The sequence below is a fragment of the Salvelinus namaycush genome, chromosome 40 (assembly GCF_016432855.1).
Source record: "Salvelinus namaycush isolate Seneca chromosome 40, SaNama_1.0, whole genome shotgun sequence".
NCBI lineage: Eukaryota > Metazoa > Chordata > Actinopteri > Salmoniformes > Salmonidae > Salvelinus > Salvelinus namaycush.
In genome coordinates, this window is record NC_052346.1 from 16,311,363 (window position 1) to 16,325,101 (window position 13,739).

Here is a 13,739-nt window from a genome sequence, read left to right on the forward strand (position 1 = left end):
TAGCTAACCACGATAGCAAAAGACACAACTTTTTTTTTCCACCATTTTTTTCCTGCATAGGTAGCTATCACAATTTCGACCAAATAAAGATATAAATAGCCACTAACGAAGAAACAACTTCATCAGATGACAGTCTGATAACATATTTATTGTATAGCATATGTTTTGTTAGAAAAATGTGTATATTTCAGGTATAAATCATAGTTTACCATTGCAGCCACCATCACAACTCTCACCAAAGCAACTAGAATAACTACAGAGACCAACGTGAATTACCTAAATACTCATCATAAAACATTTCTGAAAAATACACAGCGTACAGCAAATGAAAGACAAAGATCTTGTGAATCCAGCCAATATTTCAGATTTTTTAAGTGTTTTACAGCGAAAACACAATATAGCATTATATTAGCTTACTACAATAGCCAACCACACAACAGCATTGATTCAGGCCAACAATAGCGATAACGAATAAACCAGCAAAAGATATTAATTTTTTCACTAACCTTCTCAAACTTCTTCAGATGACAGTCCTATAACATCATATTATACAATACATATAGAGTTTGTTCGAAAATGTGCATATTTAGCGGCACAAATCGTGGTTATACAATGAGAATAGTAGCCAAGCTGCCAACAATATGTCGGGAGAAATCTTGGGAGAGGCACCTAATCTAATCAGTAACTAATCCTAAACTTGACTAAAAAATACAGCTTGGACAGCAAATGAAAGATACATTAGTTCTTAATGCAATCGCTGTGTTAGATTTTTAAAATTAACGTTACTACGACATACAGCGTGCGTTAAAGCGAGACCGCACCGAAATTAATGGCGGAATATGAGTTTTACATTTTTCAACAGAACAACGAATTAACATCATAAATAGTTCTTACTTTTTGATGAGCTCCCATCAGAATCTTGGGCAAGTTGTCCTTTTTCCAAAAGAATCGTTGCTCGGTTGTAGATTGTCGCCTTCAACGTTGGAATTAGCAGTAAACATTAGCCATGTGGGCCAGACGTGCCCAATTCCCTAGAACGCAGCACAAATAAATACCCGAAAATCGCAAAATACTGATATAAACTGATATAACTCGGTTTAAAATAACAACATTATGATGTCTTTAACACCTATATCGAATAAAAACAGAGCCGGATATATCTAAGGGCTATAACGGGAGCTTTCTAGAACGACATCCTGAGGTCCTTTTTGCGTCATGGTTAAGAGAAGAAAGGGAGAACCCCACGTTGCCAGCCCATTTATAAGGCCTCAGATCTGCCTAGCAACTCCATTTCAATTCTCACTATTCGCTGACATCCAGGGGAAGGCTTATGAAGTGCATCTCAACCAATAGAAGACAGGCAAATTAATAAACTGACCTCAGAACAGCCTGCAGATTTCAGCATTCTCACATCCTCATAGGAAAATTGCTCCAACTCGAGTTCTGTTTTACTCACAGATATAATTCAAACGGTTTTAGAAACTAGAGAGTGTTTTCTATCCAATAGTAATAATAATATGCATATTGTACGAGCAAGAATTGAGTACGAGGCAGTTTAATTTGGGAACGAAATTATTACAAAGTGCAAACAGCACCCCCTATTGAGAAATCCTTAGCCAAAATGCATGCTCTAGCTAAACCAAATAATAGCAGACAAGTGAAGGGGAAGTCTAGCACTTTGCACAGTTTGAACAGTGGTGACAACAGCATAGCATATTCAAAAGAGGAATGTCTTTTAGGTCAAGCCTAGGGCTACAGTCAATCTCAATGGTCAGTCATGTTCTTCACCGGCATCAGCTGTAGGGAGGAGATTAGAGGGGTTAAGTACAGTACATCTCTTTAGTGTAACATGAGACATCGTCAAAAGGATGTTCTGATAATCTAACAATCTGTTCTCGTCTGGGCGGGTCCTTCTGGTCTTTGGTCAGACGGGAATTTCCCTTGCATGCCTTCACATGGAATGGCCCACCGGTGTTCCCTCGCAGACCCTCACTGCCGAGCTCCATAGGTAGAATCAATCATCCTTCATCGTGACGCCAAATTGTTGTGGAAATTCCCATTAAGGACTCCAAGTCAAAGTTAAATGAACAGATCTTTATTGATATCGGCCGGAGAGGTTACAACAAACTCAATACTCAAAGTACAAGTCTGTCAAAAGCTCTGAAGGGCAGCTTCTTTTTCAGCACTCTTTATACTCATGCAGAAACTAGGCATCTCTGCTCTCAAGGTGCAATAAGCGGATCATGACATTGCACACAGTTTCCAGGCTTTAGGCCGAAGTATCACTGTGTTCCCTTCTTTCTGTTCTTCTTCTATCAGTCCCTTCCCTGAGAGCAAAGTCCCAGAACATCCTAACACAAACATCAGGAAACAACATGCTACGTTCAGTCACGCATTTGCAGAGACACAGAGGACACTAACAGTTCCACTACAAGGGTTACCATGCACAATTTCAGCTGTTAAAATCATTCTCCTTGCCATTACAATAGGCCAAAAATATGTTATCATTGGGGGGCAGAGGTAGAAACCCCAAGGGTTGAGGAGTAACTGATTACATGTAACCTACCCAACCCTGGAAACCCCCTATTTCTTATGCTAAAGCCACCCACACACACACACACACACACACACACACAGCTAAAATGTACCATCATTTTATGGACCTGCAAATAGGCCTTCTGCAGTCACATATTACAGTTATGGGGTGCGGTCGATATTGAAAACGTAGCCTACTTGTGCGAACATGGCTTATTATTTACTAGCAGTTTCATAACATTGTGTTTTATTGACTTGTGATATCCTTGTTTGTAATCAGCACACATAACAGACCAGTAACTTGCAATAAACACGAGTGCATCTTTAAAAGAAGAGTTTTGCGCCACCCAGACAACAGCCTGTGCAGAGTTTTGCGCCACCCAGACAACAGCCTGTGCAACAAAATAACCTACTTGATGAGTATCGCTTCAGTCAAAAATACGCTATACAAATGTGAGCCTCTTCTTAGAAGTAATTTTGCAAGTTTGTTTGTAGCTACTGACAACAAAACAGTCGTGTAGTATGTTGACTCACTGTGGCTATAGCTGTGTTTGAATACCCATACTAACATACTGTATACTACATACTTACTGAATATATACTACATACTATTAGGTCATTTTAGTACACAGTTAAGCGTACTAGCTCTTCGACTGTTTACCGGAAGTTGATGCTGTTGCTATCTCTCTCTCTATCTCTTTCCAAGGCAGATGAGGATGAGCTCTACCTCTCATGTCTTGGTCCTCTCAACCAACACTCTCTCGCTCCCTCTCTCCATAATGTAATTTTGGTAATGGCGAGACTGGTGAGAGGTAAAAATCCTTTGCATAAACTGCCTACATTACTACAAATGTTAATTGCTAATTATGGAAAATAGGATAAGCAGGATTTTAAAAAAATATATATTTTTTAAATTGCTGTATATAATACAAATCGAGGTGAGGGCGATGGATATGCATTTGGCGGTTGATCTGCTTCTGTTCTATGGGAGGCACTGTGTGCTCTTTTCGAAGGATGGGTCCCGGTCTCTCCGGGGCCACGGGATCCGGGGGGTTGGGGGTGGTTGGCCGGGCATTGGGATGACAACCCAACTCGGGATGAGGAGGGGTTTTAGCGGGTGGAATAGTGGGGACCAATTGGAGGTTTACTTAGTAGCAATACAAATATCATGGTACACCTACGTACGTATATTGACACTCAGTCATCATGTTACTTTTAATGGTACGTTTACAAACATATACTATGATAAATAGAATTGAAACTTGTCTCATTATGGTAATTGGTGAAATAAGTATAGCCAGTTATAATTGTAATGGCTTAGCAGATAATAAGAAAAGACCGATCAGTATTTACCTGGATTAAGAGAAATAATATAATATCTGTTGTTTTCAGGAAACTCATTCAAAATTTTAGATAAAGTTTTGTGGAAAAAGGACTGGGGGTGGCGAAATATATTTCTTCCATGGGCAAAGAAATTCAAAAGGGATGATGATATTGATTAACATTAATTTCGATCCAAATGTGCAAATTGTCCAAACAGATCATCAAGGTAGATGGATAATTTAAAATATATGTTATTGGAACATAAACAGATATGGCTTATTAACCTATACGGTCCAAATAATGATGATCCAAGCTTCTTTGAAAATATATAAGAATTTATCAACTCTACAAGCAACACTAGACTCTATTATTATGGTGGGAGATTTTAATACACTTTTAAATACCTCTATGGACCGTAAGTCTGGTTCATCCTTGGGAGCAATTTCCAAACGCCTGACGGTACCACGTTCATCTGTACAAACAATAGTATGCAAGTATAAACACCATGGGACCACGCAGCTGTCATACCGCTCAGGAAGGAGACGCGTTCGGTCTCCTAGAGATGAACGTACTTTGGTGTGAAAAGTGCAAATCAATCCCAGAACAACAGCAAAGGACTCTGTGAAGATGCTGGAGGAAACAGGTACAAAAGTATCTATATCAACAGTAAAACGAGTCCTATATCAACATAACCTGAAAGGCCGCTCAGCAAGAAAGAAGCCACTGCTCCAAAACCGCCATAAAAAAGCCAGACTACGGTTTGCAACTGCACATGGGGACAAAGATTGTACTTTTTGGAGAAATATCCTCTGGTCTGATGAAACAAAAATAGAACTGTTTGGCCATAACGACCATCGTTATGTTTGGAGGAAAAAGGGGGATGTTTGCAAGATGAAGAACACCATCCCAACCGTGAAGGACGGGGTTGGCAGCATCATGTTGTGGGGGTGCTTTGCTGCACTTCACAAAATAGATGGCATCAAAATTATGTGGATATATTGAAGCAACATCTCAAGACATCAGTCAGGAAGTTAAATAGAAATCCAAAATGGATGGTGTTAAGCGATAGATGGGAGGGGCTGAATGGAGTTGAAGGGTGGGACCAATAACAAGAAGATAACAAATGTAGAACATACGGGGTCTGTAAAAAGTATATCGTTTCAGAATTGTTGTGAAATAGCACAGTTACAAATATTAACCAAACTGGATGGAGATCAGAAATAGAGGAAGGCCAGGACTGAAGACAAACTAAATTTAACTATTGTAAAATAGATTGTGTCTGTAAAACATGTATAAACTGAAGGTAGAAGCCTAAGTGTTATGGTTTATTAGTTTACTCCAATTGGGGGATGGGTGGAAGGGTCTGCGGGGAATAATACAGGTATATTATTTTAAAAAGTGTGTATATATATATACAGTATGTGTGTGTGTGTGTGTGTGTGTGTGTGTGTGTGTGTGTGTGTGTGTGTGTGTGTGTGTGTGTGTGTGTGTGTGTGTGTGGTGTGTGTGTGTGTGTGTGTGTGTGTGTGTAGGTAGGTATATTTACCCAAACAATATATGGGGGATTGGAAATGATGCAGACAATTACATTGATGGAAGCAACAATCTGTCTGCAATATTAAAGCTGATCCACCCCCTGAAAAAAAAAAAAAAAAAAAAAATATTCCCCCTACAGTATACTTTGCCTAGTGGGGGGTTGGCATAAATTACTCTTGAGAAAAAGAACTACAACAATAACAACCTGTACAAATTCCTTGACATAAGTGAAGTATTGAAGAATTAGTAAATTATGAAATTATATAAGACACTCTTATATAATGACTAGCTGCGATTTAAAACAGAAAGTACGGTGGGTTAGCATAAAGTGCTCTGGAGAAAATACCAGAAAATGTATCATACAACCACAAAGTGATTAATACTATGGCTTCAAACAAAAACAACCTGTACAAATTGAGATTTGTAAAGACGAGGCATGAATAGTGAGAAAGGATAAGAATCCACAAAGCTATTTACCACAAAGTATAAGATAATTAGGGCCAGGACAACATTCCACTGAAAAGGCAGCGCACGAAATTCAAAAATATTTTTTAGAAATATGTAACTTTCACACATTCACAAGTGCAATACACCAAATGAAAGATACACTTCTTGTTAATCTACCCATCGTGTCCGATTTCAAAAAGGCTTTACAGCGAAAGCACACAATATGATTATGTTAGGTCAGAGTCACAAACACACACACAGCCATTTTCCAGCCAAAGAGAGGAGTCACAAAAAGCAGAAATATAGATACAATTAATCACTAACCTTTGATGATCTTCATCAGATGACACGCATAGGACTTCATGTTACACAATACATGTATGTTTTGTTCGATAAAGTGCATATTTATATCCCAAAATCCCAGTTTACATTGGCGCGTTACATTCAGTAATGTTTTGCTTCCAAAACATCTGGTGATTTTGCAGAGAGCCACATCAATTCACAGAAATACTCATAATAAACATTGATAAAAGATACAAGTGTTATTCACAGAATTAGAGATATACTTCTCCTTAATGCAACCGGTGTCAGATTTAAAAAAAAAACATGCAATAATCTGAGTACGGTGCTCAGACAACAAAGCAAAGCCAAACAGATTTCCGCCATGTTGGAGTCAACAGAAGTCAGAAATAGCATTATATATATTCACTTACCTTTGATGATCTTCATCAGAATGCACTCCCAGGAATCCCAGTTCCACAATAAATGTTTGATTTGTTCGATAAAGTTAATAATTTATGTCCAAATATAACTCCTTGTTGTTAGCGCATTCAGCCCAGTAATCCAAATTCATGACGCACGAGCAGACGAAAAGTAAAAAAGTTCTGTTACAGTCCATAGAAACATATAAAACGAAGTATAGAATCAATCTTTAGGATGTTTTTAACATAAATCTTCAATAATGTTCCAACCGGAGAATTCCTTTGTCTTCAGAAATGCAATGGAACTCAAGCTAACTCTCATGTGAACACGCATGGTCAGCGCATGGTCAGCTTGTGGCACTCTGGGAGAGACCTTACTCAATCCCCTCTCATTCGCCCCCACTTCACAGTAGAAGCATCAAACAAGGTTCTAAAGACTGTTGACATCTAGTGGAAGCCATAGGAAGTGCAATAGACACTTAGACCCCATAGACACTGTGTATTTGATAGGCCAAGAGTTCAAAAACTACAATCCTCAGATTTCCCACTTCCTGGTTGGATTTTTCTCAGGTTTTTGCCTGCCATGTGAGTTCTGTTATACTCACAGACATCATTCAAACAGTTTTAGAAACTTCAGAGTGTTTCCTATCCAAATCTACTATTAATATGCATATATTAGCAACTGGGACTGAGTAGCAGGTAGTTTACTCTGGGCACGCTTTTCATCCAAATGTGAAAATGCTGCCCCGTAGCCCAAACAGGATAATCTCTTGTTTTTGTTCATCGTCAAATGTTCTGAGATACAAATATTGCCCTCATATTGTCCATACAGTGAGCTCCAAAAGTATTGGTGTGTATTGACAGTGACATGTTTTTTCATAGTTTTGGCTCTATACTCCAGCACTTTGGATTTGAAATGATACAATGACTATGAGGTTAAAGTGCAGCCTGTCAGCTTTAATTTGAGGGTATTCTCATCCATATTGGGTTAAAGCTGACAGTCTGCACTTTAACCTCATAGTCATTGTATCATTTCAAATCCAAAGTGCTGGAGTATAGAGCCAAAACAACAAAAGATGTCTCTGTGCCAATACTTTTGTAGCTCACTGTACTTCATCTGATTGAATGCAAGTTACTATGTGAAATGCTTTCCTGTTGTTTTCCTTCATTTTACATTTCATTAAAAGCATCTCCAACAGTTCAAACATGTTTCTCTCTTCTTGGTCGTTTGTCTCAATGTAACAGATATGGAGTTATGTAGTGAGAGCCTTCAAACCCCATGTTTCTGGTCCTCAGTTACCCACCAGGAAGACCACCAGCTGGAAGGAAGCAATAGAGGAAAGAGCTCATCAGACAAAACATTACTAATGACTAGGGCCAGGAGTTTTTCCTGGTCAGGTCACATGGTCTGGAAAAACTCTTGGTCTTATGTTATAAATGCAACAGCAGGTGTTCTTCCTTTCCTTTAAGAATACCAACACCAATCTGACTTGTTCACTGTTTCTCTTTCATTGCATCCAAATAATAATACCACATGTTGATCATCACAAACATGATAACAATGTAATAACAATGTGACCACTTCCTAATGCTTTCTTAATAAATGTTGTGGTTGGTGTCTTTCTCAGACTCATACTTACCATCCTAAAATACTGGATTATTTACTGCCAGTCTTACTTCTCCTTCAACGTTGTGGCTTCTGGCAAGAAAACACACAACAGAAAAGTTTTCACTCCTCCCTTGTACTTGATTGAAGAATTAAGGTCACCAATTAGTAAAGACCTCCCCTCACCTGGTTGTCTAGGTCTTAATTGAAAGGAAAAAACAAAAACCCACAGACACTAAGCCCTTCATGGAATGAGTTTGACGCCCCTGTTCTAGATTAGATTCTCTTCTTATAATACACAGTATAATGTATTTAGCTTTTCAGAATCAGTCTGTTACAGGAATCAAATCATCAGAACAAATATGGTTGGAGTTCACTAACTGCCGGAGCACTCTGTTACCGGGTAAACTATCCACTTAAGTCTCATACACACCTCCATTCTCCTGCCTCTTTTCAGCTTTGTGTCACGCCCTGACCGTAGATTGCTTTGTATGTTTCTATTTTTAGTTTGGTCAGGGTGTGATGTGGGTGGGTATTCTATGTTGTAGGTCTAGGTTTCTATTTCTATGTGTTTGGCCTGGTATGGTTCTCAATCAGAGGCAGCTGTCTATCGCTGTCTCTGATTGAGAGCCAGACTTAGATAGCCTGTTTTCCCACTTTTGTTTGTGGGTGGTTATTTTCTGGTTAGTGTTTGTTGCACCTGTCAGAACTGTTCATTGGTCGTTTTGTTGTTTTTGTTCGTGTATTCATCTTGATTAAAAGTAATTATGGATACGTACCACGCTGCACTTTGGTCCTCCTCTCCTTCTCCCGACGACGTTCGTTACACTTTGTCAGCGTAGTCTTCATCTGTTTTAGTAATGGCTGTTAGCAGAACCGTAACCTCTGCAGAATCACACAGAGAAGGGAAACATCAACTACAGCCTCTCTCCTACTGCATCAAATGCTACAATATGTATCTTTTTGGGGCGACCCAACCAAATTCACATAGAAATGTGAGTTATAGATCTTTCATGCCCATTGAAAGCATGTCTAGGAAGCGATAGATCTGTTCGGTGTGCTATTTCTATGCGTCCCATTCTTAAGTTTGTCTTTAACTTTCGGTTTTGTACACCAGCTTCAAACAGCTGAAAATGCAATATGTTTGGTTATGGGAAAAATATTTCACAGCGGTTTAGACGGTACAATGATTCTCTACACAATGACTGCTTGTTTTTTCAGAAACTGAAATTAGGTAAACTATTAGAATTTTATCAACCAGGAAATGTAGGAGTGATTTCTGTATAGTACATATTTAAAGAAGTTACTTCTGTTTATACAGTCTTAAAATAGTTGAGCTTAGCATTCTCATACACAGACCATATTAGTATTAGTTGTGTTCACTTCTAGATGACAATGAAAAGGATGCTAAGTGGCAGAATTCCATGTGAATGACACTGTCTTCTTACCCTCAGGCTTTGACTCATCTTTAGGACAACTGGATCTGCTGGCTTCAGCTTGTTAGGTTCTATTTTTGAGTAAATAACTTACGGACACTAGAGAAACTTAACCAAGTTTAATTCTTCCCAAAGGGTCGATACAGCTGTAATTTAGACACAGACATGGCTTGCCCCGTGGTAGTATTCATACCCCACTTTGGGTGGAGGCTCCTCCTTATCACTCAACATTGCATCATTATTGCTAAGCAGGGAGCTAAGTGATATGAGCCTTCAATGGTTTCTCCCCTTATCTGTACTGCCACATGCAATCATTTCCCTGCACTCAACACATTTCAAGCTTAGTTGCACCCACTATATACCTTCATCCTACAACCCTTAACTTCTGGTGTAGACCCTCTAAACCTTAGCACTCCATCAGTGACATGAATAAGTATATTTTCATATTCTCAGAACCCAACAAGCTGTTAATGAGAACAAAAAGGGCTAACTTTCTCTAATCAGCTCATTTGAAAGAAAAACTCCTATATTTATAATACACAGTATAATATATTTAGCTTTTCAGAATCAATCAGTTACCGGAATCAAATCATCAGGACAGATATGGTTTGAGGGTACTGTAACTGCCAGAGCACTCTGTTACCGAGTAAACGATCTGCTTAAGTTTCATACAGGACCGTTGGATCCACTAGGTTCAGCTGAACAGAAATGCAAACTTTCTCTAATCAGATATTTTGCTAGGATTGTTTCAGCAGTGATGGCAAGTGTAGCAGGTGGGGGGTTATTCATATAAGCCAGTCCACACACTGCTAACTTTAAACTCACATTAGTAATCACCTTCTCATAATGTATGTAGATGTCACTAAAACATGTTCTTCAAATAAATGCCACCACAAATAATATGAGAAACATATTTCTGGCAACATCTCCACATATCTGCATTGTCAAAATGGCCCCATAGAAGTACCATGTAAAAGGTGTGTTAGTGGCAGTGTTACTACCTGTGTTAGTGGCAGTGTTAATTTTGTCACCCATTTTAGATTTTAATCTTAGTCCTATTTAAGTCATTTCATCCTTAGTTTGAGTTATCATCAGTCAACTCTGGACGAGTCTCGTTTTAATCAGTCATTTTAGTCCTATTTTAGTCATTGTAACTTTATTTCGTTTTATAAATAGTTCATACAAACCTCTAACTTAACTTCCATCATGCACATAATAGCTTCCACTCCCTTAGACACATAACAGCTTCCACTCCCTTAGACACATAATAGCTTCCACTCCCTTAGACACATAACAGCTTCCACTCCCTTAGACACATAATAGCTTCCACTCCCTTAGACACATAACAGCTTCCACTCCCTTAGACACATAACAGCTTCCACTCCCTTAGACACATAATAGCTTCCACTCCCTTAGACACATAACAGCTTCCACTCCCTTAGACACATAACAGCTTCCACTCCCTTAGACACATAATAGCTTCCACTCCCTTAGCCACATAACAGCTTCCACTCCCTTAGACACATAACAGCTTCCACTCCCTTAGACACATAATAGCTTCCACTCCCTTAGACACATAACAGCTTCCACTCCCTTAGACACATAACAGCTTCCACTCCCTTAGACACATAATAGCTTCCACTCCCTTAGACACATAACAGCTTCCACTCCCTTAGACACATAACAGCTTCCACTCCCTTAGACACATAATAGCTTCCACTCCCTTAGACACATAACAGCTTCTACTCCCTTAGACACATAACAGCTTCCACTCCCTTAGACACATAACAGCTTCCACTCCCTTAGACACATAATAGCTTCCACTCCCTTAGACACATAATAGCTTCCACTCCCTTAGACACATAACAGCTTCCACTCCCTTAGACACATAACAGCTTCCACTCCCTTAGACACATAATAGCTTCCACTCCCTTAGGCACATAATAGCTTCCACTCCCTTAGACACATAATAGCTTCCACTCCCTTAGACACATAATAGCTTCCACTCCCTTAGACACATAATAGTCAGTGCGTTATTTTCTATAAAATAATTTATATTTAGGCAACCACCTGGGAGCTGTGTAGGAGAGCCGCACAGATCAGCTCAATCAGATCGCACAACTGAAAGATGTCAATTCTGCCAATGAGAGGATTGTATGACATATTCTGCATGCATGCTTATGATTGGACAAAACAGACCACAGTCACACTTCTATTTTTCTCCCACACTTTTTTCTTTCTTTTTTTTGTTTGGGGGGGGGGGGGTATTTGTGCTTTACTATTAATCATATGGACAACTTTTACTTTTACTCAACTACATTCAAATTCACGCACCTATCAATATAACACATTGTCATCCCTACTGCCTCTGATCTGGCAGACTCACTAAACACCAATACTGCATTTGTAAATGATGTCTGAATGTGTATATAAAAAATTAACAAGAAAACTGTGCCGTCTGGTTTTCTTCATATAAGGAATTTGATGTATAGCATTTATTTTAACTTTGTACTTTTACTCAAGTATGACAATTGAGCACTTTTTCTACCACTGCGAGCTCACACACACACACCCATATATTAGTGAGTAAAGGTCCTAAATTCTATTAAAACAGCTTTCTGGATTTCTGGGATGGAACAAATACAACACTGCTGTCCTGTGCTGTGAGGAAGCATGTGTGCAGTGCATGGAAGGTTGTGAATATAGTGCAGTACATTATTAAGACACTTTAAATCAAATTAAAATCACATTGTGTATCATTTTGTGAAGCAGTGAGTATGAAGAGTTGATCCAGGAAGAGCCAGAGAATCATCCTACCTTTTAGTTTATTCCACACCAACCAACCTGGTGAGTAAAAATACAAACATTTTAAGTAAGTCTGAATGAACCATTCTATCAGCTATTGAGTATGACTTCACCCACAATTACATGCATTAGCTGCAAGAAGACATATTTTCTGAGAGCACCAATAAACAACCTTCATACAGTACCTGCACATCTGAACACTACTGTAAATACAGGTAGAACAGGTATCCCCTTCAGGAGGTATAGCTCACTGTTGATGCTGCTGTTATGTCAGTCTGTGCTTCACAACTATGTACATGTACAGTGCTCTGTTACTATAGAGATGTGCTGTTCTTACCTATTAAGATGATGACAACCAGCAATAATATGGTAACGACAACACCAACAACAACCTCATCTCCACCAACTGCAGAAGGCTCTGAAATGAAAACACATTTTGTATTGATACTTTGACAGGAGTTGATCAGGTATTCAACATAGTGCAGCATTCAAAATGTTCCACAACAGTTTTCACATGACCACGCATACACACATGTACATACACACAGATGTACACACACACACACACACACACACACACACACACACACACACACACACACACACACACACACACACACACACACACACACACACACACACACACACACACACACATACACACACACACACACACACACACACACACACACACACACACACACACACACACACACACTTACTGATACCAGACAGTGTATATGTCTTGTCTAGCAGTTTGCTGTTGAACTCCACAGAATAAACTCCACTGTCTGTTGTCATCAATCCACTGATTCTCAGTTCTCCATTATTCTGGTCCAGGGTTGTTCGCTCTTTGAAGGCAGCATAGATGTCCAGACCACCAAAATCATTGTCCCACTCTGCCACCTTGTTCTTCCCATGCTTCCATAGGATGCTTGTGATGGAGTCAGGCACTGTGGACTTGTCTAGTTTCAACGCCAGCTCACCTCCCACTTTATGATAAAGATCCTCTGGAAAAGCAGACATTTCATACATGTATCAGAGTATCAATGTATCCAGGGTAACACATTAGGGTATAAATACGTAGTCCTAACCCTATTGGCATTGAACTGTCATTATTATCAACCTTTACTGTTTATGTCTAGAATTCTGCTTGTTGGGTGTATCTGGTCTATGTAGACAGCCCACTTTGACTAGTATTGTCCCCCTCACACCAACCGGAGCGTAAATTGATCTAGACTACACCACAGATTAAAATGTTTGGGTACACCCTGCCTCTGAGGCTGTCTGCTATTATATCACTAGCTAGGTTTCCATCCATTTTGCCACAGATTTTCACGATTTTCAAAT

The 13,739-nt window shown here is 39.2% G+C and overlaps 1 long non-coding RNA gene across 1 annotated transcript; it reads right to left on the minus strand.

Annotated features, from left to right (window-relative positions):
• Positions 1-7,603: 7,603 nt before the first annotated feature.
• Positions 7,604-9,019, minus strand: LOC120033741. Its single transcript, XR_005473987.1, has 3 exons — positions 8,928-9,019; positions 8,183-8,241; positions 7,604-7,861 (listed from the first exon to the last, which is right to left on the minus strand). It is a non-coding gene; the product is annotated as an uncharacterized LOC120033741 (long non-coding RNA).
• Positions 9,020-13,739: the final 4,720 nt, after the last annotated feature.